Raw genomic sequence first — 13,256 nt, forward strand, 5'->3', positions numbered from 1 at the left:
CCCTGTCCCTAAGCTTCATTTGCTTAAGGCTACCACCCTACCACTTGAGCCACAGCTCCACTTCTGGCTTTTTTAGTAGTTTATTAGAGATAAGAGTCTAGCTTCAGACTGCAATCCTCAACTCCCAGCCTCCTGAGTAACAATTATAGGCATGAACCACCCAGTACCTGACAGCATCTTCATTTTATTTCTCCTAAATTCTCCATCTGTAAAATAGGATTGATTCTACCTGGCCTATTTACCTCTGGATTGTTGTATTTAGAAATAAAGTGATGGGAACAGTCCTGTTAAATAAGTCAAAGGACCAGACATGGCACACTCCTGTAACCCTGACACTTTGGTGGCTGAGGCCAGAAGATCATTAGTTCAAAGCCAATCTGGTCAAGCTGTATAGCAAGACTTTATCTCAAAACAAAACAAACAAACAAAAAAAAACCTTACAAAAGGGATTGGGAATGTGGCTCAAGTGGTAGCTCATTTGCCTAACATGTGAGGTCCTGGATTCAATCCTTAGTATCACACACGCACACAAAAAACTTAGTGTTCATTCTTCAATAATACCCAGTCAGGGCAGTGGGGGGGGGGGGGGCGGGTAGCGGGGGTTGGCGGGAGACGGGCATAACCAGAACTAGTGAGCTCTGAGAAGCTCCCAGAGGTTCCTGTCTGGGCTCTGTCTCTGCCACCTGGTGTTGCTAGTGAGTCAGTTGCCTGTGCCTGAAGGATGGAAAGAGGTGCTGTCTCCCCTGCCTTTGTCTCCCCTATTCCTGCCTTGCCCTCTTCTAGGCCCGTAGCATGAAAACTGGGACTGGCCAGTTGTCCATTCAAACAGGAATCATTTTTTCTGGGACTATCAACCCCTGAGGAAGGAGTATCAATCTGTAAGCCTTGGTCAGCAGCTCCAACAACTCCATTAGTCTAGAGCTAAGTTTTCTGGAGGGAAGAAGGAGGCCTTTCCAGGAGTGCCTAGACTGGGCAAGCCAACACCCAAACTTTCACTGGCTTTGTGAAAAACTCCCCTGGAAAGTCCCAGCTGCTGTCCTATGTGTCTGACCCGGACGTGGTTGCTTGGTGAGAATGGAAACAGTTGTGGGGAGGGGGGAGACCAGAGGAGCTGCACAAATAACCACAGCCCCACACTTAGCTGCGTCTTAACTGTCAACTTCTCCAGAAGCAAAAGACAAAGCTACTGATGGTTGTGGGGGGCGGGGGAGAGGGGGCTTGTTGCAGCCCCTTTGCCTTGGGAGGTGCTTGGAAATCCATTTCTTGCCATGTTTCATTCTTGAATCTGCTCAGGTGCCACTCTGCACCCTAGTTAGGCAAACCCATAAAATAGGGACTTGGTTCCAGGTTCTCTGTGGGTGAGCAGGCCTGGGAGGAAGAAGGTCCCCAACCCTGCATTCTAGCCATGAGGGCTCTGTGCTGCCCATTGTGTCTGCCCCATTCTCGCTGCCCAAGGGGCTGAGTCGTTCCAGGGTCTTGTGAGCTCCTCTTGCTGAATAGTTTTATGTCCTTCAGATGGGTAAGTTGCTCCCCACTGTTCAACAGGACAGACTCAATTTAGGCAAGATTAGAAATCAGTGGTAGTAAAGCTGCTACTGTGTCTTTTCTACTCTCTACCAAAAGTGGATGGGGCTAATTGGCAGTGTACTGATAGCTGCAGCCTCCAGCCCAGGCAGGGACTGATCAAGCAAAGGTTGATCAAGCGAAGATCAGGGTGCTCTGGTCTCAGAAAAGCACAGTTTCCCCCAAGAATATTAATTATGGGCCAGCAAGGACCTAAGCTCAAGCTGGGCCCACTAGGATTGGGGACTAATGCCTCATTGTGTGGTCCCTAGTTTGTCCTTCCCGGCCTATCCAGAATCTGATCTCTGTGTTGTATAAAAGAGAAGCAAGGCAGGGTGCTGGTGGCTCACACTTACATCCTAACTACTCAGGAGTCTGAGATCTAAGGATCCTGTTCAAAGTCAACCTAGGCAGAAAAGTCTGTGAGACTATTATTAGCCAACAAAAATCCTAGAAGTAGGATTGTGGCTCAAATCAGTGTCAGCCTTGAGTGATAAAACTGAAGGACAGGCTGGGAATGTGGCCTAGTGGTAGAGTGCTTGCCTAGCATGCATGAAGCCCTGGGTTCAATTGCTCAGTACCAAAAAAAAGCTTGAAGTGGTGCTGTGCCTCAAGCAATTAGAATGCTAGCCTTGAGCAAAAGAAGCTCAAAAGCCCTGAGTTCAAACCCCAGGACTGACAAAACAAACCAAAAAACTGAAGGACAGTTCCAGGTCCTGAATTCAAGGTCCCAGTATCACACACACACAAACATACACACAAAGAAAGCAGGTAGATAATGGCTAGGACAGCCTAAAATGTCTTATTTTGGTAACTTGTTTCATGTTTAGTATTAGTAAAGACTTTACATAGCATTTGGCAGTTCACAAAGGGCTTTGACATTTTGTTTAGCCCTCATAAAACCCCTGAGACAAGTGAACAACCTTATTTAGCAATGAGGAGACAAGCCATGCTTAAGTAGTAGAGCCCCAGACTAAGAAATATATGCCCATTCCAAGTTTAGGGCTGCTGGAACCCCCAAACACAGTAGCCTTGCTTCCTTTGTAACTGCTGCAAAGAGCCACTGTGAAGAATTAGCTTTCTATTCCTTACTGTTCCACAAAGTCAACATGATGTCCCTACACTCCGAGCCACCCTCCTTTTAACACCTCTAGTCCCCAAGTTTAAATTTAGCCAAAAGAAGTGAGGCAGGGAGGGTAATAAGTTAAGGAGAAGTCCTTGAGGCTTACTCAAGGAGCCCCCCAGCAGAGCAAGTGGAATGAGGCCATCCCTTCCTTAGTTCCCCCAGGCTGCATCTTCTATTTCACTCCAACAGTTCAGGGGCACCTTCTGACCTCTACTCATATTTCCCAACTTTTGTGTTTTCCTGCTCCCCATAATCCTCCACTGCAGCCTGATTATGGCAGTATCACACTCCACTAGAACACAGATAGAAACATATATCCAACTAAGGACAGTAGCTGCCTTCCGTTCCTGCTGTCTCTACCCTTCACTAGCCCTGTGACTTATAAGTCACGTTCTCAGCTATAGCTATAATACTAGATGTCAAGGTAGTAGTACCTATGTTAGGATGGAACAGGTTGTAAGGGGCACCAGAAGGGCTTAGTGTGTGTGTGTGTGTGTGTGTGTGTGTGTGTGTGCGCGCTTTGCACTCAGGACCTGGACACTGTCCCTGAGCTTTTTGTGCTCAAGGCTAGCACTCTACTGCTCCACTTAGTTACAGCTCCATCTCTGGCGTTTTGGTGCTTATCTTGGAGTTAAGAGTCTCATGGACTTTCCTGCCTGGGCTGGCTTCCAACCACAATCCTCAGATCTCAGCTTCCTGAGTAGCTAGGCTGTCAGGCATGAGCCACAGGGCTGCCTGGCTAATGTTCTGTTTCTTGATCTGGGTGTTGGTTATGTGAATCAGTCCACTTTCTGAAAATTTGTTACACCTGACTTATTTCACTTTTCTGTTTGTTGGCTTCAAATAAAATTTACTTAAAGGAATAGTTGGTAGTCCCTTTTCTAAAGTAGTTGTGAGAATCAAATACTGTAATAGTTTTGATAAAAAGTATTTTGAGCCCAGCACTTGTAATCCTAACTACTCAAGAGACTGAAGTCTGAGGATTTTGGTTTGAAGCCAGCATGGCAAGGAAAGTCTGTGAGATTTATCTCCAGTAAACTACTCAAAAAAAAATCCAGAAGTAGAGCTGTGGCTCAAGTGGTAAAGTGCTAGCCTTGAGAAAAAAAAAGGGGGGAGGGCTGGGGATATGGCCTAGTGGCAAGAGTGCTTGCCTTGTATACATGAGGCCCTGGGTTCAATTCCCCAGCACCACATATACAGAAAATGGCCAGAAGGGGCGCTGTGGCTCAAGTGGCAGAGTGCTAGCCTTGAGCAAAAAGAAGCCAGGGACAGTGCTCAGGCCCTGAGTTCAAGCCCCAGGACTGGCAAAAAAAAAAAACTCATGGAAAGATGGATGGCAGACCCAAGCCTTAGGACTGACCAAAAGAAAAAAGGAAACATTTTGAGAGCTAAACACTACTGTTTGTAAGGGATTATCATTATCTCCAGTTGACTACATCTAGATAAATTCTAGGTAGGTGTAGCAAGAATTGTATCCCCTTGCATTACTGCACAATGAAGTGTTGCAATGCATCTATCATACATAAATGTATCAAAACAAACAGTTTCCTTCAGGCACCATGACTTGTATTTTAATCTTTCTGTTCTCATTTTTTTTTTTTTTTTTTTTTGGCCAGTCCTGGGGCTTGGTCTCAGGGCCTGAGCACTGTCCCTGGCTTCTTCTTGCTCAAGGCTAGCACTCTGCCACTTGAGCCACAGTGCCACTTCTGGCCGTTTTCTGTATATGTGGTGCTGGGGAATTGAACCCAGGGCCTCATGTATATGAGGCAGGCACTCTTGCCACTAGGCCATATCCCCAGCCCCCTGTTCTCATTATTGAAAGGTTATTTTTATTTTACTTCTTTGTGTATATATGTTGCTGGGAGGCTTAACCTAGGCTCATGCATGTTAAGTAAATGTTCTACCACTGAGGTATAGGTCCAGCCTTATTACTTTTTTTTTTTTTTTTGCCAGTCCTGGGGCTTGAACTCAGGACCTAGGCATTATCTTTGAGCTTCTTTTGCTCAAGGCCCTACATGAGCCACATCTCCAGTTCTGGCTTTGTAGTGATTAACTGGAGATAAGAGTCACATAGAGGGGCTGGAGATATGGCCTAGTGGCAAGAGTGCTTGCCTCGTATACATGAGGCCCTAGGTTCGATTCCCCAGCACCACATATACAGAAAATGGCCAGAAGTGGCGCTGTGGCTCAAGTGGCAGAGTGCTAGCCTTGAGCAAGAAGAAGCCAGGGACAGTGCTCAGGCCCTGAGTCCAAGCCCCAGGACTGGCCCCCCCCCCCCCCAAAAAAAAAAAAAAAGAGTCACATAGACTTTCCTGCCTGGGCTAGCTTTGAACTGTGATCCTCAGATCTCAGCCTCTTTAGTAGGTGCTAGGATTACAGGCGTGAGGCCTCTGCTGGCTGGCTTCCTGACTCTTCCAGGTGGAAGCCTCCATTTGCCCTGCATGGGCTTCCAAGGAAAGCTATTGGGCTTTCAAGTTTTCTGTTGAGAAGGAAGAATACCAAAGGAAGCCAAAGGAAGATGTTTTCCATTTTGAGATCCCAGAGGAGGCCAGACACTGGTAGCTCACGCCTGTAATCCTAGCTACTCAGAAGGCTGAGATCTGAGGATCAAAGGTACAAAGACCCCTCCCGCAGGAAAGCCCCAGAGACTCTTATCTCCAATTAACCATCAGAAAACCGCAAGTGGGGCACTAACCTTGAGCAAGAAAGCTCTGGGACAGCATCTAAGCCCTGAGTTCTAGGCTTTTCTGTCTTTTTACGGCCTATGTACCTCCTTCCTGAAAGCTGGATCCTTGTACTACACAGGGAGCAGCTTCAGAAAGCAGAGTGGAAACATCCAGCTCCTCTCCAAAAGGTACTCCTCCTTCCCCAAACCCTATCCTGGAAAATAAATGGAAGGAAGCGAATACTTTAGTGAACCCCAAAGTGGGGGATTAACTGTCACCTCTTCTCTAGGGGCTTGAATAGCAGAAGGCGGGGGGGAGGGGCAGTGCAAATCCATACTTGGGAAGAAGTCCTGAGAGGAAGGGGGTTCCAGTCACTGAGCAGCTTCTTCCTGGCCCGTGGTCCTAGCAGGGACTGAGAACCCCTCATCGAGGGTGTGTGTGTGTGTGTGTGTGTGTGTGTGTGTGTGTGTGTGTGTGTGTGTGTGTGTGATTAAAAGCCTTGGAACAAGCCAGCTGACACCCACTCAGTACAGGCAAGCAGCAGCACTTTCTCTATGCGCAGCTGAGTGGACTCACTTCCTCAGCCCCGCGCCCCGGAGCAGGGACATGGAGGGTGTCGTCACAGGCTCAGAGGTGGGGCATGGTCCACAAAGCCAGGCCTCTGCTGGAAAAGAGAGGCCATGGAGTTGGGCATGTGCCCAGGGAAAGGCAGTGTCAGGCTGATCTGTTTTTACGGCAGGAGACAATAAGCTTAGATTCCAAGGATCTTCTAGCCTAGGCATCTTCTCCCTACCCTGTTGTAGATACCAGGGGCCAGCAGTGGATCACATGGTGTCCTTGCCAAGAGACTTTGCAGGACTCTCTGGAGTCAGGAATATGAATAGGAAGCATCTCGTGAGCCTGTGCTTATACAGTAATAAAAAATAAACCAGCACGGCAATTTGCAAGCTCAAAAATGGGCCCCTTCCACAGTTGCATTTGATCCTGTAACGTCCTGTCAGCCATTATTACTCCCCTTTCACAGATGAGAACACTGTGTGTGTTGGGCCAGGTGAGGCTGCAGTGGTGTTACAGACCAGCTCCTTTCCCCTCCCCTTGCACGACAGGGCTGTCCTCAGGGTTTCCCTTCAGTTCTGCCCTAGCAGATGGGGCCGGAGCGTCCATACAGGGGCAGGTGTACTTGTATGTGTGTGGGGGGGGGGCGGGGAGCATGTCTTTAGTTTCCTTGAGCTTGCAGGTGGGACTCCTGGAGGTGCAGGTAAACTGATCTGGCACTATGGTCTCTTTGGAAGTGAAGGCCTAGGTTCACCATCTTCAGGTCCTGGGGGGTGGGGGGGCTGCTTGCATTTCTCACCATCATTTGTTCCCAGGCCTCTCACCTCCCCCCTCCAGGAGCCACAAACCCCATGACGTGGCCACTTGGACCTTATTGGTCGACTGGAGAGCATTTGCCCTTATTTGGCCAGGCCAGCTCCTGGGCTGGGCCTCCACCCCCTACCCAGCCCCCACAGGCCTGTCTCTCTCACTTCGTCTTTTTGAGGTTTGGCTCTGGGGCCCAGCAGGCGTCCCTTCAAACGCACTTTCTGGTTGAGTCACTTTTAACGGCTCCAGTGCTGTGAGCTGCTGCTGCTGCTGCTGCTCCTGCCTGGGCCTCCCAGCGTTGGTGGCCCACCCTCCCCCATTTGACTGCTTCTCCAGGCTCTGAAGGAGGGGACTGGGTGGCCCCTGGCCACTGGAGAGATTCTGTGGACCACTTGGTTACCCACTGAGACGCCTCTGCTGCCCTCTCTCCCACAAGCCTGGGGCAGTCCCTCTCACTGCGATTTCCAGCTCCTTTCCCCCTCTTCTCACACTAGGTTTGTGAGGGGAGACAGAACCCCACAAAAGCAGTTCCTTTGGGGGGCATGGGTACTTTTTAAGCTTCCTTGTGGGGGCAGACAGTTGGCTGATTTTTTTCAGGAAGGTGAAACTTAATCTCACTGAGCTTCCGGTTCCTCATTTCTGAAATAGGGATATCACCATTTACCTCACTGGATCAGCAAGCTGACCCAATGAGATTCAGGTAGAATTTGGTTTTCACACCGCTGGGTGCTGCCTGTGGACCCTAATGGGGAAACTCTGAGGCCACACTGGCTCCTGTACAGATCAGTCCCTTCCCACCTCTCACTTGCTTTTCCAGCTAGGCCTGAGGAACCCTACAGGGGACAAAAGGCTCCTTGAAGGCAATAGATAACCCTTTGCCTCTTGTTTCCAGATAAGAAGAGACCTGCTAGAGAGCTCCCTCAGTAGCCACCCTGCTTTCTCTGGTCTTTGAGTCAGCTAGGAAGACCTGCAGCTACCATATGGCTGAGAAGGTTTTAGAACCCCAGTACTGCTTCCTCCTCTCTTCAAGGTCTCTGGACCCCACTGCCCTTGGGGATATTCTAGAGCAAAAGCAGGTCCTTGTGTGGCTGGAGAGATAGGTGGGGAGACAGGGGAATTATACAATTTTTAGCAAATATGAAATAGGCCAGACTCAGAATTTGGGAGCAACTAAAAAAAGCAGTTAGGCTTCCCTCCATTCAAATGCTAAGTTGCCAGGCACTGAAGACCTACCTACTTACCTAAGTAGTGGGCTAGCTATCTAAAACTGCCCTCTCCTTTGAAATGGCACTGAATGGGTAGGGATCTTAAGATGAGAAGCTGATCTGAGGAAAGGAATCCCTAAAGCTTACCTCTTTTTTTTTTTTTTGGCCAGTCCTGGGCCTTGGACTCAGGGCCTGAGCACTGTCCCTGGCTTCCTTTTGCTCAAGGCTAGCACTCCGCCACTTGAGCCACAGCGCCGCTTCTGGCCGTTTTCTGTATATGTGGTGCTGGGGAATCGAACCTAGGGCCTCGTGTATCCGAGGCAGGCACTCTTGCCACTAGGCTATATCCCCAGCCCCTAAAGCTCACCTCTTATCCTTATGTTTTGGGGTAGGACCATAGACATCTCCATATTTTAAAATATTAAGTAACACCCATGTTGACTACCCAGAACCATTGCTCAAAGATTGCAGGTTGACAGACGTGACAGCTCAGAAGGAGTAAAGGTTGCAGGTAATAGCTGCCATTTTGGATCTTTAACTCCCATTTCCTTCATGGGGGACAGGATATGTGTTTCTTCTTTGCCTTCTCTTTTAACTTATTATACTAAAATAAATCCTGGCTAAAATTTTTACCTTCCAAGACTCTCCTTTTTGTGAGACATGCATAGATCTGAAGGACCTGTGATTTTGTGTGGAAACTGGAAAGTGGAGGGAGCCCCTTATCCATCCAAATTCAGAGATGAAGAGACAGGCTAGAAGGGGAACAGATTTTTTTTTTTTTAGTGACTGGCTCAAAGATACCACTGTCTTGTGTCTCTCAGTTTCATCCTGATGGTCCTAATGTTTGGGGTAAGGAATTGGGCTGGGGAAAGATTACAGTAGGTTCTGGACAAGCAAACATTTATATCCCCCCTGACCCTTGAGTTACTTGAAGCAGTTAAGATTGGAGCAGGTGCAGCTAGGCAGGTTAAACCAGCATCTTTGTGTGTGGGGAGCTTTCCTTCCTTGCATATGTACCTAGGAGATCCCAGAGGGAAATGCTCCTGGTTTTATAGTCACCCTCCGGGCAGTGATCAGGGTGTCCTTCTTCCCACCCACAGCCACTTTCTACCCAGTCCATCCATCTGCTATGGAAAGAACCCCGAAGTTGGCCTTAACTTGCCTTGTGACCGCAAGGTGCCTTCTGTTTCTCTTTGGATTTGTAGCTTGGTTTTCTCCCTAAGAACAAGAGCCAGTTGCTGCCTGACATGCCTGCTTAAAAATTTTTCACTCTTATGACCCCACGAGAGGCCCACCAGAACCCTGCCCCACAACAAAGTGGTCTCTCGTTGTGGGCTTTTGCACACTGAAGCTGCGCCTTGTCAGAGTAGAGCCTCAGAGCATGAAATTAAGCCTGGAGGGCTCCTGGGCAGAACAGGCAGGGAGGGACTGAGGGAAATAGCCTGCTGTCTACAAGCCTCTGTGAGGCCTCTCTCAGCTCTCCTGGTGTTCTGGGGTGATGAGATCGGATCTTCCGGAATGCTGAGAATGACCTCTGCCAAGGACAAGGCTATCTTAGGGCATCTGCTAACATCTGCTAGACATCTGCTGCCCTATGGCTGGCCTCTAGGGAGGTTGGGAAGACCCCTCCCACCACTGGAGACTATAAACTTGAATGGCTCTCGGCCCAGTTAGCCGTGTTAGGGGCTCAGTCTCCCTCCTTTGTGGCAGGCCTGCCCCAACCCTAACTCCCTGAAGGGTGGGCCTCTCAGACTTCTCAGCTTCCTGTTTGTGAGTGGTTAGGTTCATTCTGTGGCTTCTCCCCTGTTGTCTGTTCACAAGGCAGGTTATCTGGGCTGCCATCTCTGCTTGCAGCTGGGGGGAAGTCTTGGTTTTCTATTTCTTTTGCCCTCTAGGCTTACTCTCCCTGTAGGTTTGACTTCAGAAGACCATTTTCTCTATCCATCCCCTCCCCCCAGTTTCTCCTTCTACACTCTCCTTTACCTGTACTCACTTCCTCCAGGAAGCCTTCTTTGATGGGTCCCTTGTGACTCTGGGGTTGCCACTGGCAGCCACCTGCCAGCCCCATGGGACCTGTTAGCTCCCAGAATAGTGCAACGACCTTGCATTTCTTGCTATAATGTTCTGAGAAGGTGTGTGGAGGTATTTGTGTGTTCTACTGTTGTGGCACACATACAAATGTTCACATGCATATGTGCGTGTGTGTGCACACGCACACACACAGTGTTTATTAGAAGTAGGAGCCAAATGTCCCTATTGGACCTGACACTGCTCCTGCTTTGAGCACAAACTGCTCATGCACTCACATATAAAATGCCCCTACATTGCCTCTCACACTAGGAGCACCTTAGGCTTACCTGTCTCCAGCTCAGCGTGGCACACACATAGACAAGCTGGGCACCAGTGGTTTATACCTATAATCCTAACCATTCAGGAGGCTAAGATCTGAGGATTGCAGTTCAAAGCCAGTGGGAGCAAGAAAGTCCATGAGACTCTCATCTCCCATTTACCAGCAAATAGCTGGAAGTGGAGCTGTAGCTCAACTGGGAGAGTGCCAGCCTTGAGTGAAAAAAGCTAAGGGACAGCACCCAGGCCCTGAGTTCAAGCCCTAGTCCTGATTAAATAAAAATAAATAAATAAATTTGATAATAAAAAAAATAAACCCAATAAGCAGAAATGAAGACAGCTGTCCATAGGTCAGTGTGATGGGAATGGGAGTAAAGAATTATGAGCCTGGAACCCAAGAATTATGAGCCTGGAACCCTCCAGGCTCCTAAACTTAAACCTGGTCTCACCCTTCTCTTGTTTCCTCTAACCGTTCTTCCTCTGTGGGGATTGGATCACTGAAATAACCATTTCAGAAACCAGAAAAGACATTGGAAGACATTTTACAGTTGTCTGAGTGGAAATTACCTAGTAAATGCCTGCCTGCACGTGGACTTACTGCTGAGTGGGTGGAGTTTGAAGTATCAGGCCTGACCTCCTCTCTCCTCCACGAAGGAAGGACATCCAGACCTCTTCTTTTAGCCCCTGGCTGCGGTCCAGGGGGTGGGTGTCTCCTACTGTGGGATTCAGGCAACTGACAGCGTTGGGTACCGCAGTGAGAGTTAGGCCTTTCTCACAGAGCCACCTGTGTTTCAAACAGACTCATTCCTGTCACCTTCCCAAGCCAAGAGTCCCAAGAGAGGGTGCTTGTGTGCTTTAGGATTAGGCAGGTGTGTCCAGGAATATGCAGAGACAGTTCTCAAGGTATATCTGTTGGACTGAGCTGCTGCCTTGACTGTGATCTTGTGGGCTCGTGTGTGTGTGTGTGTGTGTGTGTGTGTGTGTGTGTGTGTTACCACATAGGCACCCTCAGCTCTTCCCTCACACCTGCTGGTCACTCACACAGGCTGCACTTTGGGTTCTCAACAGCCTAGGACAGGACATCCTGTACAGCATTTTAAGCACCCACAGCTTATACTCCATTCCACACATCTCACAAAGCTTCCCCCGCCACCCCCCAACACCTATTATCTTCCTGATCTTATTGCAGAGCACCCTGCCCCTTCCTTTGTCTTTGATTTTGTCTCTGGTCCTGTTCTGTGTCTTGATTTGGAGCCTAGTAGTGAAACCAGGATTTTAGATGCCAGGCTCTACATTGGGGGATTTTTAATTCACCAGACTCAGCAATATCATCTTTTTTTTTTTTTTTTTTGCCAGTCCTGGGGCTTGAACTCAGGGCCTGAGCACTGTCCCTGTCTTCTTTTTGCTCAAGGCTAGCACTCTGCCACTTGAGCCACAGTGCCACTTCAGGCTTTTTCTATATATGTGGTGCTGAGGAATTGAACCAGGGCTTCATGTATGCTAGGCAAGCACTCTTGCCACTAGGGCATATTCCTAGCCCCCAGCAAATAGCGTCTTTTAAGTTGTCTCTTAGAGCTGGAAAAAGTCCAGGCTGCTAGGACCCTGAGCACCTGTCTACCCTTTAGCCCCAGCCTCCAAATGGGTACCAAGGAAAGCACACCTCCTCCCCCAAGAGCCTCCCTGCCTGAGGAGATAGTCCTCATTACAAAGAAATTAGTGATGTCTTTGGGCACTGAAGCCAGACACTTGTCAAGTGGGAGCAGGCATCAGGAACCAGAGCTTCCCCCGCTCCCTTTAGGACAGGATTGGGGCTGGTCTGGAAGGAATGAGTGACCTTTGCAACCTTAGGTCTGACTTGTGGCTGGTCATATGCTGAGAGGGCACAGCAGGGTCCAAAAGCCAGGCCCCAGGCTCCCATTCTCTGGTTGACCTCTCCTAAGGCAGGTTGCCTCGGAAGTGATAGCTATTAGTGGCCTAAGCCAGGGTGGCCCAGAAGGATAGGAGATCCAGGAACCCAGGTTACTGCTCAACTTTGATATTGTTATCCTCTTATCTCTCTGGGCAGCCACTTCCCCTCCACCCATGCTCTAGGCTGGATGGTGGTCTCTTAAAGGCGCACTGTCCCATTTCTACCCAGCTGAATACTCAAGGCTGCCCAACTGTATCTTCAGGCCCTAAGGGTGAAAGCCCCCCCACCTTTCTCTGTACCATTTTAGGAGACTTGAGTAGATCATTTTCAGGACTGACCAACCTTGTGTCCTGTAGGGGAAGATGGAGGTGGGGGGGGGGGGTCCTTTTCCCTGTCTCCTCTAATCTATGCCCATCCTATTTGGGGCCTGAAGTCCTTGTGGGCTTATGCCTGGATGGAGGACCCATGAAGACGTGATGGCCTTCTGAAAAAGCATTCTTGGTGTGTCTCGCACACTCCTCCCTCTTCAATGGCCCCTCCAGCCCATTCCTTTTGATGTTCAAATCTAGCATGTTGCTTAAGAGTCCAGGAGGAAGACATGTGGCTCAGCTCTTACTCTAGCCCCATGACTACCCCCATACCCTGCAGCCCAGCTCTTACTCTAGCCCCCCCCTGCTCCCCCTCCCCCAGCCAGGCACCCAGGGCTGGGCAGCTTCCTGCCTTCCCCATGGGGAAAGCGGGGGTGACATGCAGGTGGGAGGACCCGTGCCCACATCCGGTGGCTGAGTCTCTTTCCCTTCCCTCCACTATGCCCTTCCCTTCCTGCCCACATGGCATCTCTGCCCTCCCTGAGGACCCCCCACCCCTTCACCACTTCTCTGTCCTGCCCTCCTGTCCCTGCAGCTTGAGGGGAAAAAGTAGGAACATGTAGTCTAGGATGGAGGGGCCCCACTAGCCTGAATGCGACTCTATACCATGCTGAGGGGCCATGGGGAACGGGTGGCTTTGGGAGTGTGGAGGACATCTGAGTAGACGGATAAAGTTGTGGTCTGCATTCTGGGACCTCTAGGGCCTCCAGA

The sequence above is a fragment of the Perognathus longimembris genome, chromosome 17 (genome assembly GCF_023159225.1).
Source record: "Perognathus longimembris pacificus isolate PPM17 chromosome 17, ASM2315922v1, whole genome shotgun sequence".
NCBI classification, from domain to species: Eukaryota; Metazoa; Chordata; class Mammalia; order Rodentia; family Heteromyidae; genus Perognathus; species Perognathus longimembris.